Here is a 12,125-nt window from a genome sequence, read left to right as displayed (position 1 = left end):
TGAGCCACTACTGAGATAACTTCAGAAATGAAAATGGAAGAAAATAGAGCTGTTCCCAATACCATAAGAAACTACCGTCACTGAATGAGACTTACAATCACTATTGAATTTACTATTGAATGATTGCTATGGAATCATTTTCACAATTCTTTGACTACTCCATTGGATCATTCCCAGGCCTGACAAGAGATAACTCTTTTCCGTAAAGCAGTTCTATGGTATACTTCACTTCAACTGTTTCAGTGTTATATGCTGTCATGGAGTGAAATCAACTCAATAGCATCACTTGTGAGAGAGACGTTGACTGTATGTCTGCCCAGTTCTGTCTCATGGGTCCATGATGCAATGCAAAGCACAGCTCATGAGGACGATCATATTTGCTTCAGAAACCAGACTCCTGACTGAGAAATTTTACCGCAGAGCTACTCACTATTTCAGATGAAAATATGAGTACAGACTATTTCTCCTAACATAATACATCTACTGTAAATGCTTCCCCTACGTTCTCTGGAGCCAGATGAGCTTCAGTCTGAGTCTAACTTCAGTTTCCACAAGCTATGCAGGTACTTAAATGGTGTTCAAGAGCTTCACTGAATAAGGCTTTTACGACAAAGCAGCTGAGTGGTCACAAGTGACAATTCATTTTAGAAATCTTGACAAAGACGCACAGTTCTGGGAAGTTAGTACCAAGGAGTGCAGCAAAAAACACAGTGCCATGCATATATTTTGTTAACAGACTAGCATTTAATCTATTCTTCCTAACCTTTTGGCTTACCAGCACTAAGAAAATGACTGATACTGTGCAAGTTCTTTTAAAACTTTTAAACACCAACATAACTCAATAGACAAACTACGAACAGTTATCTTTCCACTGCCTTCCCAGGCAGATGTGCCTTCACCAACTTAAATGTGTCAAAGCTCTATAAAAATTGTCAGTTTTCAAATGCCTGCTAAAGGCTCTGCGATGTTTCATTTTCTTAAAGCTCCCTCAAAAATCCCTCAAAAAAGGGGGGGATTCTATTAAGTATCTACCTGCATTTATCTAAACATAGAGTTTATGTAAAGCGCACGTACATTAAATGTGATATTTCATTTTCCCCAGCACTCCACTCGTCATACTACGATTTAATTGACAACACTTCAAACACTTTGCATTTTGTGCTCATCCCCAGGGTATTTGGTGATTCTCAGTTCTGCGTTTTCTCACCATAACTAAAGCAGATGCTTCTAAATAATATAATGTACACGTATCCTCTCACATAAACTCTGTAAAAGTTTTCCCTCTTTCAGGAAGCAACTTCTTATAGATGCTTAATTAATAGCATACAACAAGCTTTTGTGTAAACTATTGCAGCAGCATTAATAAATACTAGAAAAATTATCACAAACTAAAATCCAAGCAAGTTACATTTGAAGATAAAGTAGTTTTCAGCAGGAAAAAAAACCAGAATTATGGACTGCACAGTCCTCAGTACTTTTTTTCCTTAGCATAATCCTTCTATATAGACTTTCACTTCTGGAAACAAGAATTTTTCTTACTCTCCTATGCTAGAAACAGTCTTGTTAAATAGTTCGACCACATTACACTACGCCTGCTGATACACAATTCATATCATTTGTTTCAAGCCTGCCATCTTTGCTTTTATTTATTATGCTGACTGCTTTGCTGCTAACAGAAGATGAGTACGCAAGCTTAAAATTAGACTATTTTTCCTCCATATTAAAAAAAAAAAAAAACGAGCTCTTACTGGCAGACTGCCTCTACAAGCAGTCACTTCAGTGTCACATAGCATAGATATTAATTAAACCAGTGACTTTTTCTCTTTTCACAAAGGGAGAAGCAATGATGCAAGTAAAGTGAGTTTCATTTTTAAAGATGACCTCACACTGATATTTCTCCTAACAGACCACTATTTGCATTATTGATTTTTGAGAATTTAGCTGCTTGTGGTCACCTTGACTTAATGTCAAGCACTTCAAAATGTCATTTTAAAAAAAGGGCTGATTTTCAATTACGTGCGCAAATGAACAAAAGGTTCAAGGAATCATCTGAAATAAATCATGATCACACCTTAACTCTGACTCATGTGATTTATGATTCAGTGCTTTCTGAAACCAAGACAATATGATGGAGTTCACTTGTCCTTGCGCTAGTGCTTCATTTCTCAAGTGCTTTGGGGCACAAGGCGCTACGGTCATGTCATACTTGTCTTTACATATTGCTTATTAAGATTTGGAGTCCACATTTAAGTATGACAGTCAAACTAACATACAGCAACACTACGGTTACTAAACAAAAATAAAGTTTGGAAAGCATACAAGTTTTTGACATGCATTTTTTCAGGATCCTCTGAAGGTAACCTCTCTCTTGAGAGCTGAAGTTGTCATACTCTGCATGCAAAAAAAAAAATAGAACAAACAAACAGATTTATGTATGCAACAGAATGATTTCTCATGAGTGAAACAGAGATGCACAGCTCAGCTATAAGAGAGAACTGGAACTTAGCAGATTTAAACCAAGGATGATATTTCTGCTACAGTTCTAGCTCAGGTCACCACTAAGCAGCCCCTCAGTACACAGTACAATGCAGTCTCTGTCCTTCCCCACCCAACTCTGCACTCTCATCCCTCCAGCCAAACAAATCCCTGCTCTCCTGCACTGTTCTCAGAAATTTCTACCTGACAGCACTTTGGGCACACAGGGCTTGAAAACACTCCTGGGGAATGGTCAAATTAGTATTTCTGCATTCTCTCTAAACCTGAGAAATCATAAGAAAATAATATTTGTCTTGCTTCATTACCTGATTAACAGTAAGTGCAGTCTCCATCACAATTTTGTGTAACCGCTTATAAGATTCAGATGCTTGCAGTCTAGTTTTCTGGGACAGCGTAAGTGCTATAAATAGCTATGCTTTTCCATAACATAGAGAACAAACCATTATTTATCCTAACACAGTAAGTTCTGACAATTTTCTTAGCTACTTTTAGCTTAGCATATCACAGATATACAAGACTTCAGCAAGGAAGATGTGGGAGCAGACTATTTTCACTTCAGAAGTGACTAGAAACGCAGAGGGGCCTGAAATTTCCACGTAAGATGGCTCAAGGTTTTTCTGGGACAGACTGTGAGAGTGGGAAGCATCCAAGGCAGGGCTGGTGCACCTAGAGAATCCTAGTCCTCGGTGAGCCAAACATTGGAGACAGCACGAGCACCTCCAATTGGCAAAACTTGGAACATTCTCAGGAGTGCTATCAACAGCTTGCAGCTTAGAGCCAAAAGCTGTATAATACTCTAAATATTCATTTCAACTGTGTTTTCTGGCAATTAGACTAAACTCCTATCAAACAACCATTAATATCTCTATGTTGTTCTTGAGTATTTGACCCATAATACTTTTTGGGTGAAACATTTTTAAATATTGGGCTAAAAAACAGAAGTTTACAGTCTACATTTTCGCCACACGGACTGGAGTCCGTACCACAGTGTATGTGTTCACTGGTGTCAAACGAGATGCATATCTCATGTTGATTTACTGCATGGCTGGCCAACTTGGATTTCTTTTTGAAATTCTATTGTTGCACAGAAACAGCTTTGCTATTTTTTTCTAGACTATTTTTAATGCTGTATCTTGTTCTCATTAAATTTTTGCAATACTGCTTAGTTGCCGTATTTCATTCACCATCAATTAAATTTAGAACAGTTTCAAGTTTCCCAAATTAGAGATATATTTGCGATTCACTATTTTAACTTACATAGATCTTCAGTAAATACTAATGGTCTCCTACAAATGAAAGGATTGTTGTCATTCCTAATGTTTATTCTTAATTCTGTTGTTTATATAAAACAATTTAACTGAAGCATGTAAACTAAGGCTTCTGTCTCAATAACAACTGTGGTTTGCATTTCAGATTCAAATTACAGTGAAAAAACAACCATGTACAGTAGACTCACTTGCATTAATGACAGTGTCCTAAGTTTGATACAACAACAGCTCCTGAAATTTCACTTCAAATAACCATGACAAGTTCTCTGTGTGTCAGAGATACAACACTGCATATAAAGGTTTGTGTAATTAGGAATTACGAGTCCTGAATGTTGGGAAGGTGTGTCCTTACAAATAGACTGTCCCAAGAAGAAAAGAAGAATGATGAAGCCCAATTATCGCCAATAAATTACACAGTGTTAAAAAAAAACAGTGGATCGTGGCCTTGAACTTTTACTAATACCAACAACACAACTCAAAAAAAGTAAACAACTCAGCAGTTACAAAACAAACAAACAAACAGCACACTCAAACACCTTCTGCTTTCACAACAGATGACAAAAATTAAAACAAATAAAATAAAATGTAACAAAACATTACCAGAGTTCCTGGAAGTACTACCTTCTTAAAATAGTAATCAAGAATGCTTTATCTCCTGTTTACTTGATCACAATTACTATTACTATCAGTAATTACTATTTAACTGTGACAGCACACACACACAAAAAAAAAAAATCAATGCAAACCCTCCCCTCCACTCCTGGAGAAATTTTAGCTGATGTGCTGTACTGACAAAAAGTTGAATATCCCTGATTCTGTCAGCAGCTGTTAGACTCAAAACTGTAACTTACATACTTAAAAATCAACCAAGCAGCATACCCTCCAGATAGTTCTTTCTCTAGAGAAATTGCTTCTCCGCTGAAAATACTCTCCCCATTATCTCCAAGTCTGAAAAAAAAAATGCAACTCATTTGGCATTTGTTTCTAACACAGTGAAAGACAATTAAAAATATTTGTCTTTCAAATTTACAGGCACTTAAAATCTAGTTATTATCTAATTTTTATCAGATTGCAGTTTCATTCTAGTACATATTTAAAAGCTATTCTAGCAACAGATAACTCATTGAAAAGCAATAACTTTATAAGCAATTGTTAGGGAAAACATACCACATTAATAACTTGCTTTTGATAGTTCTGTCCATCAAAATGAGGAAACAATTTTCTCATTCTGTGTATGCAGCCAAACAACTGAGTTTCACTATGAGTTAGAAGAAGCAGGTAAACAAGGAAAAAGTACTGGGAGAAGTTCTTGGCATATTGAGTAACTTATTTCTTATACATTCCTTAAAATTGTATTTCAGAAAATAATCTAATGATGTGTATGCACAAAAAGGGTCAACTCACCAACATTATCTCACCATTCCTAAAACTTTTTGCCCCATCACATTTGTAACGGTACAGCTGATTAGAGACATTTTCTGAAAATCAAAATCAATAGCAGCTCTAATTTAAAGTTAAGTCAGCAGAAGGCAAATGTTTCTTGCCAACTTGGGCAGATATATTCTAAATTATTACAAGACAATTTTTTGATGGATGGATATATCAGAAATAGTCTGCTTCCCCCAATGCATTCTCTTCATGCATTCATCCCCTCCAAAAAGGAAAAGGGCAAGAAAGGGAACACAGCTCACATCCCAGAACATTGATAATTACAAGTCAAGCCTTTTTCTATTCTTGTCTCTGCAGACCAGAAACTGAACATAATTTGATAAAAATATGTGTGTCTGAAATAAGAATTTCTTTGAATAATACTGCGTAATCTTAAAAAAATGAAAATATATTTCACTAAAAAATTCCAAATTTAAGTATATTGGGTTACTTGTTTAATCAGTACAAAGACACATCTATGAAGCAAATTTTCTTACTACGTCTCTGCCAGATGGTTAATCCCTGTCCAATCAACATAATATCTCCCCAGAGAAATTACTCAGGACTGGAATGACCATCTCTTAGTGGACTGACAAAGACCCACTGCAGCACTCCATTCATTTCTTACTTGCAATTAATTAAAAACACAATATTCATGCTCTATTTTTTCTGGATACAGATGTATTCTGCACACGACTATGTAAAATTATTGTTCTAGCATCTTAAATATGACTACCTACCATATAATATCTCCTCAACTAAGATTCATTCAAATATTTATATAGCAACAATGTTCAATCTAAGAAATTCATCCTCCATAGTAAGGATGATATGATAAGACCAGCTGTTCATAAAAGGAAAAAATCATGGCTTTAAACCACAAAACTCCCTAAGAAGCATTTCCAGGAAGCTAACCTGTTCTATCAGTTAGAGCCTTGTAACAAGGAAAACCATCCCAACTAATAAAACTCAAAATTTTTTCTTAACTTTTTGTAAGTACTTTGGGTTAAGTTACAGACGATCCTTAGAAAGACTAAAAAAAAAATATGATTTGCCACTCAGAGATACCTTGAAACTAAAAGTTAAGTAGACTACAGACTTGGAAAAAAAAAAAATGCTCATCTTGGCATTAGAGTTAAAATAGTACCACTACAGACTACTTAATCAGATTTAGATGGTCAAAAATCAACTCAATCAATCAGAACATTCCTATTGTTTTCTTTAAGATTAAGACAATATCAAATGCTTATTTTGGGAGTTTCAGTTTGACAGCAACTTTCACTGAAGTCAGATGATACAGATAAAAAGAACAAACTCCAGCTTTATGCCATGCCTGCTGCTTCCTGCAACCTGCTTATTCACGCACTGTTAAAAAAAGCTGTCACAGAGACACATACAGATATCTATGAGGTTCCTGCTGCCCTGTCACTCCTTCAGCTGGATGCAGTTACACATTCTCATGTTTTTTTTTCAAACTTCTAAAAGCTGATACCTTTGTTTCAAGTATCTTTTTAATCACCTATTTTTTACTTTAAAAGACAGCTATCTTTAGGAAAATCACTTTTTGGACCTCTAACCTCTTGAGCAGTTCTGGGCACTCTAGACTTCCTCTCATGTTCCCTTACACAACATCTGCACATGTCTTTGGGACATTTGACAAAGAAAAACATCCATGAAAAACCACACCCCCTCACCCAATGTGCTTCTGAAAATTTCCAAGATTCAAATTTCCAAGATTCAAATTTCCAAGATTCAAATTTCCAAGATTCAAATTTCCAAGATTCAAATTTCCAAGATTCAAATTTCCAAGATTCAAATTTCCAAGATTCAAATTTCCAAGATTCAAATTTCCAAGATTCAAATTTCCAAGATTCAAATTTCCAAGATTCAAATTTCCAAGATTCAAATTTCCAAGATTCAAATTTCCAAGATTCAAATTTCCAAGATTCAATAGTTGCAATGGGTTTGTTTTTCAAATAAAATCATTTTTAACTTATCTAACAAACTTGAAAAGTTCTACCAAACTACAAAACCCACTTTTTTTAAAAAAATGGTTCAATCATTTTCCCTCTGCTCGTTTTGATTGCAAATATATGAGGAAAAGTCCATAGACTGACATGCAAATCACACTGGATATCTTAAAGAAGATCCGTAGCTCAAAAACTTAAAGGGCAAATTTAAGACAATACAGCATAAGTTCCTTCCCTAGAGGATCTATGCACACACATCAAGTGAAGTAATCATCCACTGATTTTACATTCCAGTGAATATATCAAAGTAAGAGAGTCATACATAATAGTCTTAAGACTTATTACTATTACTGGATCCTCACTACAGATATAAAATATTCAGGTAATATAATAAGATAACATTTCATTCATCAATGGCATTTTCAAATTGAAATAACTGCATTTGAATAAAGGCAAGTTGTAAGATATCAGGTTAAGCTACATTCTGTGGATGTAGCAAAGCGTGAAAGAGAAAGAAAAATATATACTGTAATAACATGAGCTTTTTTGTTAATGAAATAATCAAAGTAATCAGATTTTTCCAGTGACCTTTGCAAATGGATACGTAAAATGTGTGAAACAAAAATTAGTACGGTACATCACATTATTGAGAAGTACATTAATAGCTGTGCCATGACCTGCTAAGCACCAATAACCAAAGTAAGTTCTTTGCTCTTCTATCCTGTTCATATTTGGAACAGAAAAGCTGTTACCCAATACAAACACAAATTGGCCAGTAACAGGACAAAGAATTATGAATTTTCTCAACACCTACAAATATAGCACAATTCCTTTACCATCATCTTCCTAATCTATTGAAATTCTCATGAGATAAAATTCTATCTATGCAGTTTTCAAGTAGCAGAGCATGTTTTCAATGCTTAAACCTAAAAAAGCTACATAATTACCAGTGCCAAGGAGTCATTTTGCTGGTAGATCATATTCTCACTGCTTGTACAAAAGAAGATTTGCAGAGGATCCACATCTGAATTATATGCAGACCCTGACAATGAAATGCATTTTTGTTATTACTGTATGAATAAACCATTTCCCAGGGAAAGTAATGTATTTTCTAAAACATATTGCACAGCCTCACCAACTAATACCTCGGAGGCAAACTGTCATTAAAAAAGCAATTTGATGAGTTTGATTCCAAGAATTCTACCAGAAATACATCATCTAAATGGAATTACTAGAGTTAATTCTGATAACGATTGGGGAAAAAAAAAAAAAAAATCAATACCAAAACAAACACCAGAAGAAAAAAAAGATTCTGAAATAGGAAATACATTATCTACTTTGTATTAGCGCAAGAAGGTATGCAATTTTCTTATGAAACTGAAAAAGCAGTTAAGCTTTATAGCACCCTCATTGCTGTCAAATCAACTTGCCTAAGTAGAGAAAAGAAAACATCATGTAGCTTGCTTCCTTGGTATAGCAGCAATGGGCACTGACAGCCTATCCATTTTTGGATCACAGAAACTGTGCTTCCTTTCATGCACGGGCAGTTACTGCTGTAAGTAGCTTCACTCCTATTAGATAACAGGTTCAAAACGTGAGGCCCTAAGTCCTTCTCTTGACTGAAAGATCTGTCTTTGACGTCACATATGGCGCCTTACTGTAAAGTCACAAGTGTCATTTCAAGATCCACAGAATTTCTTGGGTTTAGGGAAGTTTAGCTCTTATTCAGATGAGATTAGCTTTCTGATGACGGAAGCATCTAACCGAATACAAAACCTGCCTGGTTTCTAATCATGGGTACATATAATCTTACTAAGGTGATATAAAAGACAGTAGAAAACCATGAATTAAGGTCACATGGAAATAAACATATTAAGAAGCGATTAACTTCTCAGTAAGAGAATAGTAAATATAGCCATTTCAGGTTTCAGGAGGAGCTCTGACTTAGTCAATTTAACTACAAGGTTAAAACCTCATACTACTACTTAAGAAAGTTTGATTTGAAAAAGACAGTTCCAAATCAATAGAATTCAAATTTAAATATTGAAATCTACCACCAATGGCAATGGTGAACTACGCAAAGGAAAAAATAAATAACATGCCAACACAGATACTACTGTTCCATTTTATCCTAAGTCAAAGCTTTTATTTCAGAAACTGAAGTCCAAGTTCATTTCTCCTCTCCGCCCTCCAATAACCGGATACCTGGATGGTTTCTAAGAAAAATGAAAGAAAATGCAACATGAACACTTCCAACAAGACTAGCAGCCTAGCAAATCAAAATGCATGCAATACAAATAAGGCATTAGAGACAATGAAATCCCACTTCAGTTTTGTTTATAACAGATCCAAATTCTAAGTCTTGAATATCTACAAATCTGCCTTAGAGCACCATCCCCTCTATTTCCATCCAACTTGAAGTCACCTGAAGCTCTCAGTTCAACTACCAGAAGGAAGTCATTCTAACAACTACTCATAACATTCTCTGTGATATATTTTCACTTTGCATAAAACTGAACTTATTTCAGAAAATCAGAGCATTCCTGCAGCTCTGTTTTATTTAAATGCACAAGTCATTCTGGATTTTCTGAATCTCTTTATTGCAGTTCAAACTCATACAGACATTTACTTCATACATACTTGAAGTTTTCTTATTATCACCTGTTATCAATTTATGTTCAGATGCTACAGTGATCTCTACATAAGGGTAAGAATAATTACTCTATGCTCTAATTCACTTAGATTAATAAGATCTTTGAATAAACATCAGTTCTGCGCTTGTCTACAGTTTTACACTGCAGTGCAGACCTTACAAACAAGAAGCCCACGGTACAGAAATTAGTTTTTCAAAGTTACTGAATAATTTTATTTCATTTCCCTAGGAAACAAGCATCTTTCACTTGAAAAATTGTTAAATTCCACATCTCTCACGAACTGAAATGAAATTCAGTATGAGTTTGAATAACAACTATTTTTACTTCCTCCTACAGAAAAAAAAAAAAAAAAAAAAGAATCCTTGGCTTACTACTACTACAGACTTGCTTTTTACCTGCAATGTTCACAGAAAAGACATGCTGGAAGCCTCAGTGATCTCACTCAAGATAAAAGAACAAGAAAACCTGTTCTTTTTGCTTCTTGTTTCAGCAGAGGAAACTCAACCCAATTTTAACGGGTGAGGAAGATCAGAGAGCACTGGGTTTTCAGACCCATCTGAAACCACCAAAGAAATTCAAACAACAGAATAAGCCAACATGAGCCTAAGACTAAACAGCAGGGAATGAGCTCAGAACCTTGAAAATGTTAGATTTAGTCAAGGTTTGTATAGCTGACAGATACGCTACTTAGATATAACTCCAAATAAAAACTCCCTGAACACATAGAAATTTATGTACAAACTTACACTTCTTTCAGATCCATCGTAGGACTAACTCCCTTCAATTACTTCCTAGATGCATTTTTACTATTCTTCCAATAAACAATATAATGTCCATAATTTTGTTGTGTATGTTATGTAAAATTATGCTGTGTATGTTATGTAAAACTAATATTTTCTTTATTTAACTCTAAATAGTTTACTACAGTAAAAAAAAACTACTGCTGTTCATCTTTGAAATGCTACTGATTGAGTCGTGTCCTTCCTTCAGTCTAACTGTCCTGAACAAGTACTTGAGCCAAGACAAGCCCCTATGTGACCAAAATCACTAAAAATGAAAAAGCACATAGCAGAGCAACAGTGCTGAGTGAACCTACTTTCAGAACACTACTGGTTTACAGTTTAGATGGCTTAGTAGCTCGTAGTTTCACCGACTCTCCCCACAGTAATAATTAGATAATGCATGTGAATGAAAACCTTATTCACAATAAATGTAGTGACAGGACTGATATCTTTTTATTTTGTCAGTTAATAGTGTTGGATCACTTTCTGCTGCACTGAATTCCTTCACTAGCAGCGCAATAAGGATTTAATTTCTATGAAGACAAAAGTACTTGGTTTTTCATGCAATGACTTCTTGGATGTTCTAACATTTGGTAGTTTTCCTAAGCTTATCAAAGAGAACACAAGATATCTAAAGAAAAAAACATTTATTGCAGCCCTTCATCTAAAACATCACTGCCACCTTTGAAATAGTCAGAGAAATTCAGGAGGTGGAGCACCTACATATGCTTTGACAGTCTGCAATAGTGGAAAAGGCAAGCTGAGTCCCTGATGTACCCTGAAACAATCATAGTTTCCACTGCAACAGAAAGACAGAAAAACTTCTTTTGCAGATCAGTTCATAAACAAGCTGAATTAAACTAAGAGGACAGAAAACGTGAGGCAGAAGCATGTGAATGCTCTTTTAGTAAACATCAAATTGCTGATAAATAGTGAAGCCATCAAAAGACTTCATGAAAGTTGCCCATTTGTACAAAGTGCTAAGAGTTTGGGATATAAACAAGGAGAACTGTAATGTTCATTCTTAGGGACAAATCTGATGTCCAGTGCCATTGAACACCAATCAAGAGATTTGCATAACTGAACTGTTTCAGTAAGTGATTAATCCTAATTCAATAACAAACTAGCAGTTAGGAGGAAAAAAAGAAAATCTAAGTTATTTGTTTTTTTAGTTAAATCACCCTTTCCAGCCAGTTGTTTACAAGTAATTTACAGTTCAAAACTGACACTGATCGATGTTTTGAGACAAGAGCCTTTTTCATCACACTGTAAAATACATACTTGAAAAGAATCTTTCTGAAGTCAGCCCCAAACTTAGAGCCACAAGGTACCCTACCAACTCAGTTTTATTTCAAACCCCTGGTGAATTTCTGTGAAACCGTTGAGCTCAAAGTGATCCTACACCTTTTCCTAAGCTGGCTGCCTTCTGTGCATAACCCTCTCAGTAAGGAAATTAAATATCAGCAAGTCTAATGAGCAGGAAAGCTGGTGCAAGAATCCAGAGAGAAAGAGGTTGCACAAATGTCG

At 35.2% G+C, this 12,125-nt stretch overlaps 1 long non-coding RNA gene across 2 annotated transcripts in view; it reads right to left on the bottom strand.

Moving 5' to 3' along the window:
* Positions 1-12,125, bottom strand: part of LOC149916815 (uncharacterized) — a 113,990-nt gene that overhangs the window by 93,024 nt on the left and 8,841 nt on the right. Inside the window, exons 2-3 of one of the 2 annotated variants that reach the window (XR_016468948.1) lie at positions 5,169-5,242; positions 4,622-4,712 (exon numbers count right to left, since the gene is read on the bottom strand). The exons of the other annotated variant lie outside the window; for it this stretch is intronic. This is a non-coding gene — a long non-coding RNA (uncharacterized LOC149916815). Of the gene's footprint in view, positions 1-4,621; positions 4,713-5,168; positions 5,243-12,125 lie in introns of those variants that run through there. 2 annotated transcript variants of the gene reach the window in all.

The sequence above is a fragment of the Phasianus colchicus genome, chromosome 9 (assembly GCF_987193195.1).
Source record: "Phasianus colchicus chromosome 9, bPhaCol1.hap1.1, whole genome shotgun sequence".
NCBI classification, from domain to species: domain Eukaryota; kingdom Metazoa; phylum Chordata; class Aves; order Galliformes; family Phasianidae; genus Phasianus; species Phasianus colchicus.
The sequence above is the reverse complement of the archived record's forward strand: the minus strand, read 5'-3'. Positions and strand labels throughout refer to the sequence as shown.